Here is a 19595-nt window from a genome sequence, read left to right as displayed (position 1 = left end):
TCTCCCAGGACTACAACCAAAAAGCCCCTCCCCTTCAGACTCAGATGGTCCTGGGGAAAACCTGGTGCTTTAAAGTGGGAAAGAGTACTCAATAACACTGCCCTCAAGATGGAGGGGTATACCGTGTAAAAGGTACAGCAAATCAGAGAGTTCGCTAAACAACTCCCTAAATCCCCTTGTCCCCTGTAGACTTCAAAGGTCCAGTCGGACCAATGGGCAGGCCTAATGGTTCACACTTAAGCTGATAGGATTAAAAAGGGAAGCCAAAAAAATAGAAAGAAAATGGAGAAAAACATATGATGAAACAAGTTAAAAAATCTATGGGAAAGCAATGAAAAAATATCAATATGCTTTAATCCTTGGCCAAGGCGACTCAGCAGCCATGATAATGCTAGATCCGAGTGTGGCCTTTGACACCGTCTCACATTCAGTCCTTATTCAGAGGATGGAGGAAGCCAGAATCTCTGGGGCTGCACTCAAAGGGCTAGCAGATTGCTGGAAAATAGGAGCTTCCAGGTCTGCAAACAAGCCCTCTTCTTCGTCAGCCACTCCTTATAATGTGAGGTCCCACAGGGCTCCTCCCTTAGCCCCACATTATTGTATCTATATGTGCCCCTTCTGGCGGAGATCTTGCGAGCACACAGCCTCGCACTTGTGTCTTATGCAGGTGACACACAGATCATCATACTCTCACAGCAGAAACCGGCCAACATCCAACCGACTAAACTCTTGTCTAAAGCAGGTAACAGACTGGATGTTGGCAAGTAGCCTTAAACTGAATGGCGAAAAGACTGAAGTACTAAACAACCTCTCAAGATGGATGCCACTTTTGAGGCCAGACCGCTTTGGAGATCTTCCCTAACCCTCCCTAGCAGTCAATAGCCTGCATTTCTGGATTGATAATTAACTCTCCATGGAAATCCAGGCCAGGAAACGTGCCGGGACCTCCTTCGGAACTCTGAGAACTCTAAGAAAACTGCTACTCTGGCTACCACCCTCCTCGAGGAGAGTGGTCGTGCAGGGACAGATTAACTACAGCCTAGATACCCTTAATCTGGGAAGTCCCAAGTCTCTGATAAAGAGACTACAAGTTGTCCAGATTACGTCAGCTTGGATTCTTCCCCCAAAATCCCCAAATACCAGTTGTCTGCACCAGCTTCAGCAGCAGTGCGCTGGCTTGCGGTGCAGAAAAGAATCCATATTAAGGGACTGTGCCTCACCCACCGAGCTATTCACGGGAGAGGCCCACTGCTCATGCAGCAACTACTCATTTCTTATATTCCACGGAGGTCTCTACGGTCCGGGATCTAAGGTGGCTTACAGTCCCTTGGTTTCACAAGACAATGTGCAGGGAACCGCACTTACCCCCAAACTTTGGAACAAACTCCCTGCTGTCCTCAGAATGAACCAATCTGAATTCAGTTTTAGAAACTCCTAAAAACTCATCTATTTTAATCTCTTTAAATACATCTAGCAAACTGGCAGATGTGTTGTCTTTATCGCTGGGAAGCCCGGGTGGGTAGCTCCACGCTAAACAATAACCCTAGAATAGAAGTGAGAGATAGGTGTGACAGAATAAAGCAGCAGTTATAAGACAACCCTATAACCTAGAGAAAAAGCTGTGAACCCGGAACCTAAAAGCCTGTGTACAGTGGTTCAGCCACAAACAGCAGGTTGGAAATTACGCCAAACATGGCACCACTGTTAACAATAACTCAAACAAAAAATAAAACGCACAGGTCTTAAATGACTCAAAGTGTTAAAACCAGCATAGACTGCACAGCCCATCAGCCAGGGACACGGCATGGGCATCAGACAAGTATGGTACAGCCCCAAACTATTCACTAGGAAGACACACCCCATCTACACGTGTACAAAACACAGTGCTAAGGTGGATCAGCAAATGACTCCACCACGAGCGCCAATGAAAAACAACTAACATTAAATCCACATTCTACCCAGAAGGTCTTAGTTCTGCATTGTAATACATCGAGAGACTGTAAGCGGAGGAACTTTCGGGGTCACGCGTGGAACATATTGGGGTGGCGAAAGGGAAGTATATGAAGGTTCAAGAAAGAACATTTTGGAACTCAATTGGGATATAAATGGCGTTGCTTGGGTGCATTTTAGGGGAAACGTGAATTCTATCAGGTATACCATGGGGCTTCAGTGGGAGAATAGCAAGGGGGCTTTGGGGGCCTATAAATCATCTATCGGGTAAATGAGGCAAGGTAAGCCATGGCTGGTTTTCAGGGGTCATATTTTTAGTAATCCACGCAGGATACCACAAGATTCTAGGGTTCCATAAAGATTATGTGGGAATGGCACTGAAGACATGGAACACGTAATCTGCTCCTGGCTTCCACAAAGATTATGTGGGAATGGCACTGAAGACATGGAACACGCAATCTGCTCCTGGCTTCCATAAAGATTATGCGGGAATGGCACTGAAGACATGGAACACGTAATCTGCTCCTGGTTTCCATAAAGATTATGTGGGAATGGCACTGAAGACATGGAACACGTAATCTGCTCCTGGCTTCCACAAAGATTATGTGGGAATGGCACTGAAGACATGGAACACGCAATCTGCTCCTGGCTTCCATAAAGATTATGTGGGAATGGCACTGAAGACATGGAACACGCAATCTGCTCCTGTACCTGACTAAAGGAGGAAGGGACAAGATTACTTAAAGCCAACTTTGATGAACAAGGGATTCGAACCCGGAGGCAGGCTGCGATTGCATGCTTGGACTCCAAGGACCCGCAGTTACACGGGAAGCTAGTGAAATTCCTATCACTAGTAGAATCAAAGCAAGGGAGAGCAGCGCCACGCAGAAATGCAAGAACCACATTAGGAAGTTTTAATCTACATAACCGGAAACTAAGAGCACAGACCTTTGATCCTCTACATAAGAGTCGAACAATGGCGCCCTTTTCATCCGAGACTTTTAAAGTTTTTAGAATTATACTTTTCTTGTCTTATTATGTACGAAGTCTTTTTATAATGCATTTTTGTAATGGTTTTAATTAATCAAAAACAATACATTTTTTACTTACTTATAAAGATAGGTTGGAGGTTTAATGGGGGGAATTGTGGACTTTCATAGGGAGCACTTTGGGAAGGTTCCTACAGTGGATGTGTGAGAAGGTTTCTATGGAAAACAATGTCAAAAGGCTTCTGTGGGAGACAATGTCGGAAGGCTTCTATAAGAGACAATCTCCGAAGGCTTCTATGGGAGACAATGTCAGAGACTTCTATAGGAGACAATGTTCGAAGGCTTCTATGGAAGACAATGTCAGAAGGCTTCTATGGAAGACAATGTCAGGAGGGTTCTATGGGAGACAATCTCCGAAGGCTTCTATGGGAGACAATGTCAGGAGGGTTCTATGGGAGACAATCTCCGAAGGCTTCTATGGGAGACAATGTTTGAAGGCTTCTATGGGACACAATGTTCGAAGGCTTCTATGGGAGACAATGTTCGAAGTCTTCTAAGGGAGACAATCTCTGAAGGCTTCTATGGAAAACAATCTCCGAAGGCTTCTATGGGAGACAATGTTTGAAGGCTTCTATGGGAGACAACGTCAGAAGGCTTTTATGGGAGACAATCTCTGAGAGTTTCTAGGGGAGACAATGTCCGAAGGCTTCTATGGGAGAAAATGTCCAAAGGCTTGTAAGGGCGACAATGTCCGAAGGCTTCTATGGGAATCAATCTCCGAAGGCTTCTATGGGAGACAATGTTCAAAGGCTTCTAAGGGAGACAATCTCCGAAGGCTTCAATGGGAATCAATCTCCGAAGGCTTCTATGGGAGACAATGTCCAAAGGCTTCTATGGGAGACAATGTCCAAAGGCTTCTATGGGAGACAATGTCCAAAGGCTTCTATGGGAGACAATGTTCAAAGACTTCTATGGGAGACAATGTTCGAAGGCTTCTATTTTATTTATTTGAAAAGTTTTTTTATAGTGCTGGCTAGACCCGGAGGTATCAGACCACTTTACATGAGGATCAGCGAGAAACAAGTTATAAAGTTACATCAGTTACTAGAGCATGGTAAAAAGAAAGGAAAAAGAAAACAGTGTTTCACAGTAAACATGAGTATCTAGAGAATAAGAAAAACAGTGTTTCACAGTAAACATGAGTATCTAGAGAATAAGAAAAACAGTGTTTCATAGTATACAAGAGTATCTAGAGTAAAGAATGATTACCACAAATTAAGAAACAGTGTTACACGGTCAAGAGGAGAAAATAGAAGTGTAACAGTGTTACATGGTCGAAAGGAGTTAAAAGAACAAGGAATGACAAAGACACATGTCCTGTGGGACAAAGAAGGTAGAGTGGACAGAAAAAGGGGTAAGGAAAGCAGTACGGGCCAGGAGGACCAGCATGGGGGAAAATAATTCAGGAGGGAGGCGATACAGTGGAGAGACAAGGAGAACAATGGCCAATGTACGGCTGGGTAGGTGATGGCCATGGTGGTGAACCAGAGCCGATCTTCTCTACAGCGGTCAGAGCAGCTCCACCGGGCATCGGTCATGTTGTTCGTGCTCCACAGTCAGGATAATTAAAACACGGTTCCTTTAGAAGATTATGAATTACATCAGTTACAGGAGCATAAATGACACAACCTAGCATAAGTTACCAGGAAAGGGATACAAGAGCAAGTTATGAGAGCACAAATAGGGTGAAGGGGAGGGGAATTGAGCCCGTAACTGGGCAAAGGACAAGTCAAGCACACCGGCAATTACTACAGTAAAAACATCATGAGATCAACAAAGTCAATGTTCACACTCCAACCAGACCGGACGAGGACCAGGAATCCACGGAGTCCGGGGCCGGTCCCGAACACCGCACTGGGGCACCATGGCTGTGGAGAGCTCCGGAAGAGGGGGGCGAAGAGGATGTCTCGGATGGGTGATCGCTGACGAAAAAGAGAGATAGGCGTCTTCAACAGGTCAGCGATCGTCGCGTGGGGAAAGGTCAGGCTGGCGAAAACAAAGTCAAAATGGAAAAGATATAGATCCAAACAGACCTTAAAACACCAATCGGGGAGGAAGTAAATCTCGGTCCAGGGAAACGAGAGGGCGGAAAACAAGGAACTCACCGCTCTCTCCCAGGTCATCAGGAATCACTCTGGGAGCACAGAGGGTGGCAGCGTCTCGAGCAGGGCTCTACAGCAGTGTGGGGATTATATGCGCAGCCTTTCGCAGCCCAGTCTCCAGGTATGTGGTGCGATGAGCAGCCTCTTGGGATGTTCACTACACGTGCTTGCCTGTTATATGATAGGGCCTTGGTGCAGTGTGGTTCTCAGTGACTTCAATAGTGCTGCCGGGACTGCACATGTGATGCTGAACTCACTGCTATCAATAGATGTCTCTTCCATGGGAGACAATGTCTGAAGGCTTCTATGGGAGACAATCTCGGAAGGCTTCTAAGGGGGACAAAGTCAGAAGGCTTCTATGGGAGAAAATGTCGGAAGACGTCTATGGGAGGCAATGTCAGAAGGCTTCCATGGGAGACATTGTCAGAAGGCTCCAACAGGAGACAATGTCAGAAGGCTTCTATGGGAGACAATGTTCAAAGGCTTCTAAGGGAGACAATCTCCGAAGGCTTCAATGGGAATCAATCTCCGAAGGCTTCTATGGGTGACAATGTAACTGTTTCCTCTGTTACACTGTGGAAAGACCTTTGTTGAGTCATTTTGATAAGTTCCCATGAGAGAGATTGTTGGAAGGCTCCAATGGGGGAGATTGTGAGAATGCTGTGGGAGTTCAGGTCCAGTGTTAGTGTCTATGGCCCGGTAGATTGTCTCTGTGCCCCCGTTCTTCCATCCTAGAGTTCATGTCCCAGTGTTCGAGTCTATGGCCTGGTGGCTTGTCTCAATGACTGCCCCTCCGGCATCCCAGTGTAGGTGGCCTGGTGGCTTGTCTCAGTGCTCCCATTCCTGCATCCTAGAGTTCTGGTCCCAGTGTTAGTGTCAATGGCCTGGTGGCTTGTCTCAGTGCCCAGTTCCTGTGTCCTAGAGTTCAGGTCCCAGTGATAGTGTCTATGGCCTGGTGGCTTGTCTCAGTGCTCCTGTTCCTGTGTCCTAAAGTTCACGTCCCAGTGGTAGTGTCTATGGCCTGGTGGATTGTCTCTGTTCCCCCGTTCCTGCGTTCTAGAGTTCATGTGCCAGTGTTAGTGTCTATGGCCTGGCCGTATGCAGAAATAGACGACCTTAAGGTAGAGAGGGCATGATCTTTCATTGTTTCAAGAGAGGGTTGTCTGTCCTTTGAGATAAGCAAAGTTGGCCTCTAAGTGGCCTTATTGATTGAGTTTAAAAAGATTGCAGAGCTCATACTGTCATCTTTCTTAGGGCTAAATCTAGTGCAGGCTGCAGAGTGCCACCTTCATAAGGACAAATGTAAGATAGCTCGTAGTCACCCTCTAAAAACTGGGGGGGCATGGCCAAGATGGCGAACGAGTAGGACGTGCCTGCTCGTCGCTCCCTCTCACCAACTGGGCCCACGGTGAAAGCATAGTGAAGAGGGCCGCGGGGTCCAGTATTCGCTTTCGCTGACCGGGCCGAGACGTGTGGCACCCAAAAGCCTGGCGGCACCCTCCTGCAGCACCGTTCTGAGGCATCTGGCGAGAGACGGGCCTTGCCCGTGACGGAGCTTACTGCACTGCTGGGCCTAGAGGATGGCCCTCAACGCATGAACGATACTACGAGAGGCCAGCCTGAGGTGGGGGCAGAAGAGTAACAAGTGTACTGGGCCGCATCCTAGGCGCTGCAGACTGCGGCTGTGTAGAGAGAGGGGACTGGGAGCCGGACTCAGGCAGGCTGTCGGGGGCTGGCCGGCGTGTCTCCCCCCAGAGAGGGTCTCGGTGGAGGCACAGAATCGAGTAGAGGGGGTAGGGGAGTGGTCCTGGCCGTGCACGGGTGTCCTAGGACAGGTAAAGCTGGAGAGCACTGACTAGGCGCAAGCTTCCCTCCTGCACCAGTGAGCCAGCGATTATAGAGACCCCAGCCAGAGGAACTACGAGAGGGAGAGTCGTGCTGGGGCTCAGGATACAGAGTCACCGAGCCCATTTCTGGAGTACGGAAGTGCTGCACTTGTGCAATCACTCCTACGGCACTCCCTGGCAGCACAGAGACCCCTGCGGCGGTGAGGACTGTGAGGTGACCACCTGACCTGTTCTATGTGGCCTGTGGCCCACTACTTAGTGGCGTGCTTTGAGCGCTGGCCTGTGTGGGGGCTGGGGGTCACGAAGCCTCGCAACCTGTCATCCGCCTCCCAGTAGATACGAGCTTAAGACACCCGGGACCCTTAGCACGATCCTAATGCTCAAGCAAGGCGCCACCGTTGCTGGGGCGAGACCCTTCTCCCCCGAGGTGTCCGTAAGGCCCCGCCGACTTACACGCCTTACCAACATGGCTGCGGTCAAGGGGAATAAAGGTCGTTCAGTAAAGGATCTCCTGATCAAAACAGCCAGCACTGGAACAACAGAGGTGCAAAACGTGTCAGATTCGGGTGAGCAGAGGCCCCCCTCACACGTTCTTTCATAGAAACCCTCTTCGCCACACTACGGAAGGACTTGAAATTAATGAAAACAGAATTCTTCCAAGAACTTGGAAAAGTAAGGAAAGATGTGGACGCACTGGGTGACAGAGTCGACACGTTCGAGTCACAAGGCACAAGCAGGCACAAAGAGCTCAAACAACTCCAACAAGAAGTCATCTGCCTCCGGGACCAGCATCTCGATCTCCAGGCACATGCCGAAGACTTGAAGAATCGCTCGAGGCGTTAGAACATCCGCGTACGGGGGGTTTCGCATGGATCCGAAGGCCAGAACATCACTTCTTTCATCAAGGGACTTTTCAGATCAGTACTGGACCTCCCGAGGACATGGTGATCAAACTGGATCGGGTGCACCGAGTTGGCCCAAGAAGTCTCTCGTCCGCTCTTCCGGCAGATATCCTCACCTGCGTCCATGATTTCCCACTGAAGGAACGCATATTGCAAAAAGCCAGAGAGTCACACCCAAACCAATACCAAGGGCTTCAAATTAACCCTCTTCCAAGACCTGGCGGCCACCACGATGTAAAACCGGAGATCATACCGGCCAGTCACGTCACACCTCTGAGCTAATAAGATTCCGTACTCCGGGGGTCATCCCTTCTGTCTCATTTTCCAGCACTATGGAAAAGTTCACCAAATTCGATCACTCAGGGAGGCATGCCAACTTCTGAACATTAATGAGGACTTCACAGCAAGCCCAACGCATCCTAACAGATCGAACGAGGGGGGTGACAGGAACAGATGGAGAACAGTGGGCCCCAGCCGGACTTCGCTTCGTGCAGATCCAGAGACCATAGCGAAGGGGAAACAGGTGGTCTTAGCATCCTTGGGAGAGGACTCAGCTGGCCTGCCCTGAACAGGTCCGTATCATGGACAAATGGCTGAACTCAGGGTAGACAGAGGCTTCCGTGGCTTGGCACTGGCTGACCGGAAGAAAGCGAGGGCCTGGGTGGTGGGATGTTCCGAGCCGCTTCCACCCCTCGCCCGTGGGTTTGACCACCCAGGACCTCTGGGACGCCATGAAGGTGGTAGTAAGGGGTGGAAATTATAGCAATCGCAGCCCTTGACAACAAAACACAGAGGGACAAAAGAAACCTGACAGCGCAAGTGCAAGAACTAGAGCACATCCACCAGCGAACTGGGGCCCAAGGGTCTGGTGGCTGTTGGAGGCGGCACGCACCCAATTAGCAGCACTAGAGAGAGATAGAGCAGAATACGCTGCACTTAGGCTGCACCACACTTTCTATGCGGAAGGTGATAGGAGTGGGAGATTGCTGGCTAACAGATTGAGAATACAGAGATAGGCAGATGGAATCACTTCAGTGTACTCACTGTACGCGGAGCTTTGCGAGTCGGATGATCAGATCACTGAGACATTCCGCCAATACTATGCAGGGCTTTATGAGGAGCAGGGACTTCCCGTAGATGCACCATTCCGGTACCTGCAAGGGGTGGCTAAGGCTGACACCAGACCAAGCAGAGACACTTGAATCTCCCATTCAGACAGCAGAAGTCATTGCAGTCATCTTTAAAAAGAAACTATTAAAATCCCCAGGACCAGATGGGTTCACAGCCCTTTTCAACAGGACTTTCTGTCAGTTCTCACCAGAGTGCATAACGCTATGGGAACCTCCTCACAGATCCCCCAATCTATGCTAGCGGCCTCGGTGGTTGTAATTCCCGAGCCCAGTAAGGACAAAAGACACTGCGCCTCCTACAGGCCGATCTCTCTACTTAATGTGGATCTTAAATTATTCACCGGAATCCTGGCAACACGGCTACTCCCCCCCCCCCCCCCCGCCCCCCTTCTCCTTGGCCTGATCGACCCTGATCAGGCAGGAGTTCAAGTTTCTTTATTTTTGCATAGTTAACTAAAACCATTGCAATATTAACACTTAAAAGAATAACATTTTAAACAGTCATTCAATATGATTCCATCCACCTTTGCTGCATTTTTGGTTGTTGTAATTATAAAAGAAGAGAAAAAAAAGTTCGGATAAACTGGTAAAAACCCAAAGGTAGAAAATTCTTTGCAGTTTTAAAATCAGAATTAATTGTAGTTATTAATGAATGTCAGTAACTCGCTGGATACTATATGGTGAGGTCTCAGGTTTTTTTGCTCCACCCATGCTTGTCCATTTGTCAAATCGTATTGAGTATATTGTACAAATCATCTCAACTTATTGCAAGCATTATCCCTGTGCTGCTGGTAGTCTATCCTTAGTGTGGTACGGCTAAGGCCTCTGCTCGTCTGCTGGACAGCCTGCGGCAACAAAGCTTTGTAGAGCATTTTTTGGTATTTTGGGCATTTTTTGTTCAGCCAGCATAAGGAATTTTACCAATCTGCAGTTCAGGTGGGTGTTTTCAGGGTTTAAGCAGGCCAGCACTGCTTGCCTCCTGGTGCGGAAGCCTTACATATTTGAGAGGTTCTTTTAGAAGCTGTTGCCGTGCTTGGTGCAGTTCCTTGCATAAGCAAATTAGGTGTAAAATATCGCCATTCTTGATGTTACACAGCCTGCAAGTATCTTGTGCTGTTGTCCTCAGCCATGGTGGAAGGTGCTGAGCACACGGAAAGATCCCCAGTCTATGCCTTAAGAAGTTCATTTTTATGGCCTTAGGATAACTCTGATTAAAGAATGTTTGTGGGGCAAGTGAGTTGTAGGAGTTAAGGGTCATCCAGGTGTGAGATCTGTTTGAGAAGCTTGCCTTGTCCTCCACCAAGGAAATTTGATTTATGGTTTTCCAGACTAATTTTTTGAAGTTGAGATAGCCGAGTTGCGCGTCTCAAAGTCCCATAAGTTTGGTAGATTCCAGGGCTAACTGAAGATAGCTTCAAGCTTGAGAGAACTCCCTGTGCTGTATGTCGTACCACAGCAAATAGTTTAGCGTATTTATAGTGGCACTTCTAATCTTATGCCAGCAGATGATGTAAGCGTCATACCTGATCAGGCAGGATTCATTCAAGGCCACCAATGTGCAGATAACACTAAGAGACTACTCCACATCATAGATAAGGCGCAGATGTTCAAAACCGAACGTATGCTCCTATCTGTCAACGCCGAGAAAGCGTTCGACAGGGTGCATTAGCCCTATCTAAAAGAAACCCTGGGTCATTTCGGGCTCCCTGACAGATTTATAACATGGGTTTTTAGAGGCTACACCAAACCGGTAGCCTCAGTTAGAGTGAATGGCTACAAGTCCTCTCTCTTTCCGATACAAAGAGGGACTGTGAGAAGGTGTCATCTTTCTTGCATGATATGCCCCCACTTTTTGCTGAATTGCTGAATGTGCTTTGACTGAGTGTGCCCTGGACTCCTCCCAATCAGGTGCCCAGGGCCTATGTTCCTTCCCTAAAACCTAAAACCCAAATTGGCAAACCCTGGCCACATGTCAGCCCCTGGTAAATGGTACCCTAGGTACCCAGGGCCTTGTGACCAGGGAAGGCCTCTTAAGGGCTGCAGCCCTCATTGTGCCACCCTTAGAAGCCCTGTACCCTAACACACACACACTGCCCTTGCAGGCTGAGTGTCTGGGTACATGACAAAACAAAGAGTCGACATGGCACACATCCCTGTGTGCCATGCTCACAAACACACTGCCCTGGCATACCTCAGTCACCCCTCTAGCTGGGTGCCCTATGCCAGTGGTGTGGGCACAGGTGCATGAGCCCTGTGCCCCTACAGTACCCAGGTCCATTCCTGGGCACTGTAAGTGCAGTGCTGCCATTTAAGAGTATATGGTGCTGGGAGCTCATCAAACACGAACTCCACAGCACCATAATGGCAACACTGAAGACTGAGAAGTTTGGTATCAAACTTCTCAGCACATTAAACTCGCACTGATGTCAGTGTGAGATTTAATGTACAAAGCACCACAAAGGGCATCTTAGAGATGCCCCCTGAAACCTAACCTACAATCCACATCCTGTCTGAGAGGCTGCCTAGGCTGCTACACAGCAGACATGTTGCTGGACCCCTGGGTGGAGAGCCCCCCGCTCTCCTGGGGCTGCAACAATGCACGTCCTGGGCGAGGTGCTAGGTCTCCTCCCCCAGGATGGGCAGGGGGAAACTTCAAAGGCATGCCACCTTTGTGAGCTTCTCCAGGCCACTTGCTGTACTCAGCAACTGGCCCCCACCGGTTCTGACCCCCACTCTAGCGGAAAGACTGGCCGGAAACTCCAAGTAAGGACAGGGGATGTGCCAGCCCTGCCAACCCCACCCCTCAGGTGGGGGAGGCGAGGTGAAACACATCTCCGGGCCCCTCGCCATCTTGAAGATGCGGAGCCCTACCCAATCAGGACTAGGCCACTGCCCCTCTCCCACAGGAGAGGGGCAGGATAGGGGGTGTACCCACCCCAGGACAGGGACCCAGTGGTCCCTGCCCTTTACCTACCTGTAACACCCCTAAATTTAGTATTTAGGGGCAGCCTGAACTTTCCCTCCTCAGATTCCAGATTCTAAACTAGCAAAGAAGAACAAAAAAGAAGACCTGCTGTGCAGCTGCTAAGAAGAGGAAGACAGGAAGACACCAACTGCTTTGGCCCCAGCCCTATCGGCCTGTCGACCCTCGACCCTGCTCCAGCTAAATCCCGGCACCTCCAGCGGCCAGCAACCTCACAAACCCCGGAGGACCTGGCTACCTTGTGACTCTGAGCACCTGGAACTCCCACGAGCAGTGGCTCTGCTCAAAGCAAGTTTCTAACCCCTGGCATTAGCCCAGAACCGCGAACCCTGCACACTCTGCACCCGCCAAGCCTGGCCTGTGCCAGAGTGGACAAAGACCCTGAGGACGTCCCCCAGGCGACTGTGACCCCGAATCCGGCACTCAAGGACCACCTCGACGCTCCTGATGATGCCTGCAGCCTCAGAACTAGTGACCCGTCCGACCGCGATCAACAGAGGGTAAGATTTCCCGACATCAAAAGGCACCCCTGCACCTGGCGCCCTGCGGCCCCTTGTGCCCGACTCCTGGGTACCTACCTATCCTCCAACTACCCAACTTACCTCTCGAAGTGGTGGTGGCATCTGAAGAATCTTCATCCCCGAGCTTGCAGCCTTTGTTCATCCTTGAGCTTTCCCATTGCAATCCATTGAGCGCCCGAAGGCTCAAAAGCACTGTTAAACCTGGCACCTTGGCGTGAGTCTCCCTTCCACTTTTTTGTCGCTGTGCCTCATGTGTTTTGCTTGTGTTAGCTGCTCAGAGCACTGTGCCACTGCCAACCAGTGCCACAGTGCAAGTGCTCCCTATTTAAAATGTATATGTTGGTTGGATTCCATGATTGGCTTATTCAGTTTACTGTCAGACCCCAGTAAAGTGCACCAGGAGTGCCCAGGGCTTGTAAATACAAATGCTGCTGGTGGGCTTGCAGCACTGGTTGTGCCACCCACAGAAGCGGCCTGGTAAAATGTATCTAAGGTCTGCCATTGCAGACCCTGCGTGCAGTCTGGTACTGTCATGCTGACTGGGTAAGTGCACACACTTACCAGTCCCTAAACCTTCCCTTAACTTCATATTAGTCACCCCTATGGTAGGCACAAGGGCAGGGTGCATTGTAAGCATAAGGTAGGACAAGCCCTGATGTGTGTGGCATGTCCTAATAGTGAATTACAGCCATTTTCGTTTTCACTACTGTAAGGCTACCTGTTCTCCATAGGCCAGAATGGGCTGTTAGAATTGTTACATTCTATGATCCTAACAGACCCAGGGAACATGGTAGAAATTCGAGTTTAGTATGCCTGAACTCAGAATAATAAAATACATCTTTTAGTAAAGTTTATTTTAATATTCTGTGTTTGCAAATACCACTTTTAGAAAGTTGGTATTTGCTTGCCTGACCATTTCAGCCCGCCTCTGCTATGATGTGTATCTGCCTGTCTGGTTGTGTGAGTGACAGGGCTAGAGAAACCCAGAGGGGCAGGGCTAGGTAGCCTGGTGGTGAATAGGAAGATTGGCAGTCAGATGGGTGGGAGGAGTACACCTGGGCTCTGAATAGGGTTGTGCTCTGCTACCACAATGCTGGCTCCACCTCCTGCGGAGCGGCTGATGTCTCTGCCCTGCACCCTGAATAGAAAGGCAGAGTCATGTCAACAGAGTGCTCAAGAACTGGTTTGGACTGGGCAAAGGCCCCTCAACCCCAGAGGAACAAAGGAATTAGGGGTATAAGTATTGGGACCCTGCTCCCGAGAAATTAGATCCTGCTAAAACAAGAAGAACCTCTGCCAGAGGAGAAGGAACTGGGAAAGCTGTAGGAGGAGTATTGTCCCTGACCTGGGGGATTGGCCTGCAGTGGTTGCCTTGCTGCCGAAGGAGAGGATAAAGACTACTAAAGACTTTGCTTCAACTTGTGCTTTAAAAAGATCTCCAAGGGCTTGAACTGAGCTTGCCCCCTGAACGAAGTCCCAGGACCAGTGGACTTCACCCCCAGCTCCCCAGAGTCTTTTGGAAGTGCCTGCTGCTGTTGTTGGGCCTTCTGAGGGACTGCGTGTCGCAAGGAGCTGGAAGCGCGACGCAAGAAAGAGAAGCGTGCCGCTGTCGGAGCTGTTGCCGTCGCATCTCGCAGAGAGTGTCGCCGCTGCAGCATCGCATCGAGTGGAAGCGTCTCGCATCATTCCGGAAGTGTCTCGCAACGCCGAAGAAGCGTGTCGCCATCGCAGCTGTCGCATTGCACCGCATCGAGAGAAGAGTCTCGCATCGAGGAGGAAGCGTGTCGCCATTGCAGCCATCGTAGTTGTCGCATTGCACCGCATCCAGAAAAGCGCCTCGCATCCACGGAGAAGCGTGCCGCCGTCGGAGCCGCTGTCGTCGCATCTCGCAGAAAGGGTTGCCGCTGCAGCATCGCATCAAGCGGAAGCGTCTCGCAACGTCGGAGAAGAGTGCCGCTGCCAAGGCCGCTGTCGTTGCATCTCGTCAAAGGTGACGCCGCTGTAGCTGACGCATCGAGTCGGGTCTTCTCGCAACATCGGAGAAGCGTAACGCATCTGGAAGATCCCGTCTTTATTTCTTTTGCACCAAGAACTTCAATGCATCTGCATCGCTGCAACACTTTTGTTGCCCTGCGTGTCGCATCTAAGGTACATTGACTTAAAGTGTCGCATTGAAGAACTTAAGAGAAACTAAGCAATCTTCTACCAACTAAGCAACCGTATTGTGTATTTTTAAATCGTTTAATGGTCTTGTGATAATCCTATATAAAGAATCCTTATTTTTCATCTAAATACCTGTGTGGTGTCCATTTGTAGTGTGTCGCTTGGTTACTGTATGTGTTCACAAATGCTTAACCTATAACGCTCTGAGATAAGCCTTGTCTGCTCGCGCCAAGCTACCTAGAGGGTGAGCAGGGGTTATTTTAAGAGTCTAACCCCTTACCCTGACTAGAGGAAAGGTTCCCTGCTTGTCACAAGTACCTACCTGTGCCAACCAGAGAACCCGGATTCTAACAAGCACCCTGCACCCAGCCGCCCGAGTGGCCCTGGCAGTGCAACTTCTACTCCTACCTACTTCCCCATTTGCCCTGAGCCAGTGACCAGGAGCCCAGCCTCCCATAGGATAACATTGGGCCTAACTCACTCTGCAGCCGGATGCCCCTGTGCCGCTGAGGGTGTAACAACTGTACCTACCTGACCCTGGGAGACCCCTGAGTCTGTGCCCAGGAGCTTACCTCTGCCAGTCGAGTACTTACCCAAAAGCTGATAACTCACTTTTCTTCCATAGGGTAACATTGACTGGCTTCTTCTGAAATTTCTTCTAAGTGTGGAGTTTCTAAACTTTAAAATATTCACCTAAAATCAACCGAGTAACGAAAACGGAAATACTCACTTGCTATTAGGAGAGATCCCAGTGCTGGATCTTGGTACCCAGCACTGACCCTGAAAAGCACTCACAACCGTACTTACCACTAATTCAATTTTCTCCCATAGGAACCATTGACTGTTTTTCTGTAAAATTTCTTCTGTCCATTTTTGCAAACTACAAATATTCTTTAAAAATTGTTCCAATTGTGAAAACGCAATTACTTACCTGTTTTAAATAGATGATCCAGTACTGAGCCAAGGAGCCCAGCACTGGATTACAAAAGTAACGAGAACATACTTTACCCGTAACTTGAATTTTCTCCCATAGGAAACCATTGACTGTTTTTCTGTGAAATTTCTTTTAAGTGTCGATTTTGCAAACTTATAAATTTTCCTTAAAAATTGCCTGTGTAACTTAAACGCAGTTTCTTAACTGCTTACAGGTGGTACACTAGTGCTGGATCTAGGATCCGACACTGACCTAGAAAAAGAAACCATAACCCCACTTACCTCCAGTGAATTTCCTTCCATAGGATAACATTGGTAATTTGATTAGAAAAAGTTTCTAAGTGTCAACTTTTAAAAATAGCAAAATATTGCTTAAAAATCACAACAGTAACTAAAACGAATTTACTCACTTGTTTCCAAGAACTGTCCCAGGACAATCTAGGATCCAGTCCTGGAGTTAGAAAAGTAATCCTGAAAGTAATCAATTGCACATAACTTAAAATTCCCATTGAGCTCAATGTATTATTGTGTTTGAAATTGTGTTGCCTATTGCAACAAAACTGTAACTATTATTTGTACAACTAATCTCAAAATTCAACAAAAATAAATCTACTACATACCTCCAGATGTCACCTTTTTAAGAATAATTCTAGTACAGACCCCAGAATACCACTATAAAATATATATATTATCTACTGGCGGTCGCCAGTAGATAGTTATAGTTAGGATCGTGTTTCCATAGGAAATCCGCAACATTCTATTTGGAATAACTTTGGCGCCGATTGACGAATCCTCGCGAAATTTTCAAAATAGGTGGGGCGCTCCGCTCCACTCCTTCCCTGAAAGTCTCGGGGGGATTCGTCAAGCGGGGGCTGAGAAAAAGGGGGGGTCCCAAAACACGTTTTCCCCATGCATTTTTCCATAGGACCTTTAGTCCAAGCTACAGCCTGAACGGCTGAACAGAATTACTTGAAATTTGGCAGAGAGGTAGTCCTCAGGTCAGGGATGTGCCTTTTGCAGGTCTGGTGTAAATCTGTTCAGTATTTCCTGAGAAAATAGCATTTAAAAGCATATATATATATCTGTAAGCGCGCACCGTGCACGTACGGTAAAACTTACCGTACGCGCACGCTGCCGTGCGCGATTCTGATTGGTTGTTAGATCTTAGTAAACATTCGAATCGGTCGAAACCAGGAAGTGTCGGCCGCCATTTTGTCTCTCGCAGTCTGAGGGGGTGAAAAACAAAGGTGGAGAATGTGAAAAGGGGGCAGGGTGGACAGTTCCTGACCCCCTAGCCTTTGTCAGGCGGTCCCAGAAGGACCCCCAAGGGCCAAAATTTCCTTTAATTTTTTTGCGAAAAATCACGGAGTACGCGTAGCGTGCGCGTACGGTTAAAACGGAAAAATGCTGCGAACCGCGTAGCGTGGGCGCACGGTGCGCTCCGCGCGCCCACAGCGCGCGTACGGTACGCGCACGGTGAAAAACCTTAAAAAAAAAATAAAAAAATACATAACTTAGCATTTAAAAAAACGTACAAATTCACTGAAAAAAAACATAGGTTTCACACACGTTATAGTTAGGAATTAGCATTTAAAAAACCTTGCAAATTCACTAAAAAAAACATAGGTTTCACACATGTTATAGTTAGCTGGACATTTCACTCGTGAAAAACCATTGAAATTCCCCCGTTATAGTTAGTGCAGGCAACTATAACTCACGTGACCGCAATCCTCTGCTGATGACGTCAGATATTACATCGCTGATGACATATGTGTCTTTCTGAAAAAAAAATATTTGTAATATATGTATAGATAAAAATTAATGGAAGAAGACATGGGTAAATAAGTGTCTAAATACAGTGATGTAATATCTGACGTCATCAGCAGAGGATTGCGGTCGCGTGAGTTATAGTTGCCTGCACTAACTATAACAGGGAAATTTCAATGGTTTTTCACGAGTGAAATGTCCAGCTAACTATAACATGTGTGAAACCTATGGTTTTTGAAGTGAATATATATATATATATATATATATATATATATATATATATATATATATATATATATATATATATATATTGCAGTCACCCTCTTAAGAATACTTTTAGTACAAATCTCTGCGTGCCACCCTCCTAATAAATCTAGTAAAAACACCAGAAAGCCACCCTCTTAAGAATAAAATAAATGTAGTATAGACTGCAGCCACCCTCCAACAACTAAATCTGTAACAGACCTCTCAGTGCCGCGCTGTTCAAAATAAATGTAGTATAGATCACAGACACCCTCTTAAGAATAAATGTAATATAGATCGCAGGGACTCTCTTAAAAACAACTCTACTACTGACGTCAGAATACCACCCTCTTAAGAATAAAGGTAGTATGGATCACAGACAACCTCTTAAAATTAAGTCTAGTACAGACCTCTGAGTGCCACACCCTTAAGAATAAATGTAGTATAGAGAGCATGCCCCCTCTTAAGAATAAATCTAGTACATACTCAGACTGCTGCCTTCTTAAGAAAAATGTAGTGTACATTGCAGTCACCCTCTTAAAAATAAGTCTACTAGAAAGCTTTGAGTAACACCCTGTTAAGAAAACATCTAGTGCAGACCTCTGAGTGCCACCCTCTTAAGAATAAATGTAGCGTAGATCATACATCCTCTCAAGAGTATATCTAGTACAGATCACAAAGCACCACCCTCTTAAGAAGAAATCTAGTACAGACCCAGAGTGCCACCCTTTTAATAACAAATGAAGTATACATCGCAGTCGCGCTTTAAGAAAAAAATCTACTACAAACCTCTAAGTGCCACCCTCTTAAAAAAATATCTAGTACAGACCCCAAAGTGCCATCCACTAAAGAACACATGTAGTACAGACTGCATTCAACATCTTAAAAATAAATCTACTTCAGACCAACAGGCGTCATCTTTTAAGAATAAATCTAGTACAGATCCTAGAATATTACCCTCTTTAAAAAAAATGCAGTATATTTCTCAGTCACCCACTTCAGAATACACCTAGTACAGACCTTTGAGTAACACCCTCATAAAAATAAATGTAGTATAGATCTCAGTCATCATCTAGATCTAGTAGAGATACCAGAGTGCCATCCACTTGAGAATACATTCTAGTACAGACCCAGACTGCCACCCTCTCAAGAACAAATGTAGTATATAGATCTCATAAATATAAATCAACAACAAACCTGTGAGTGCCAGCTTAAGAATAAATCTAGCATTTACTCTAGAATTACATCCTTTTATAAATACATTTAGCATAGATCACAGTCCACATTTACATTTAAAAAAGTCGAACACAGACCTCTGAGTGCCACTTTTGAAAGAATAAATCTAGTACAAACCCCAGAGTGACACACTCTTAAGAATGCATCTAGTACAGACCCCAGAGTGCTATACTCTTAAGGATAAATCTAGTACAGACCTCGGAGTGCAATCCAATTAAGAACAAATGTAGTACAGACCGCAGTGAACATCTTAAAAATAAATCTACTTCATACCTCTAGGCGTCACCTTTTTAAAAATAAATCTAGTACTGTCCCCAGAATAATACCCGTTTAAAAATCAATGCAGTATAAATCACAGTCACCCTCTTACGAATGAATCTAGTACAGTGCTAGGAGTGCCACCCTCTTAGTAAATCTAATACAGACACCAGAATACAACCTTCTTGTAATATAGGCTACAGGCATCCTCCTAAAAATAAATCTACAACAGAACTCTGTGTGCCACACTGTTAAGAATAAATGTAGTATAGATCACAGACACTCTCTTAAGAATACATTTAATATAGATCGCAGGCACCCTGTTAAGTACAAAACAACAACAGACCTCCGAGTGCCACCCTCTTAAGAATAAAAGTAATATAGATCGCAGTCACCCTCCTAAAAATAAATCTAGTACAGACCTCATAGTGCCACCCTCTTAAGAATAAATGCAATAAAGACCCCAGAGTGCCACTCTCTTAAGATCAAATGCAGTATAGGTCACTTAAAA

The 19595-nt window shown here is 47.1% G+C and overlaps 1 protein-coding gene across 4 annotated transcripts in view; it reads right to left on the bottom strand.

Moving 5' to 3' along the window:
- Positions 1–19595, bottom strand: part of ZER1 (zyg-11 related cell cycle regulator) — a 387007-nt gene that overhangs the window by 301083 nt on the left and 66329 nt on the right. The window contains exon 1 of one of the 4 annotated variants that reach the window (XM_085614055.1): positions 17299–17360. The exons of 2 other annotated variants lie outside the window; for them this stretch is intronic. The gene's annotated coding sequence lies outside the window, so the exon portion shown is untranslated. Of the gene's footprint in view, positions 1–17298; positions 17361–19595 lie in introns of those variants that run through there. One more of the 4 variants, XM_085614057.1, reaches the window with a different exon arrangement.

This window comes from Triturus cristatus, chromosome 1_2 (genome assembly GCF_964204655.1).
Source record: "Triturus cristatus chromosome 1_2, aTriCri1.1, whole genome shotgun sequence".
In the NCBI taxonomy this organism is placed as follows: Eukaryota; Metazoa; Chordata; class Amphibia; order Caudata; family Salamandridae; genus Triturus; species Triturus cristatus.
This window is presented reverse-complemented; position numbering and strand designations above follow the sequence as displayed.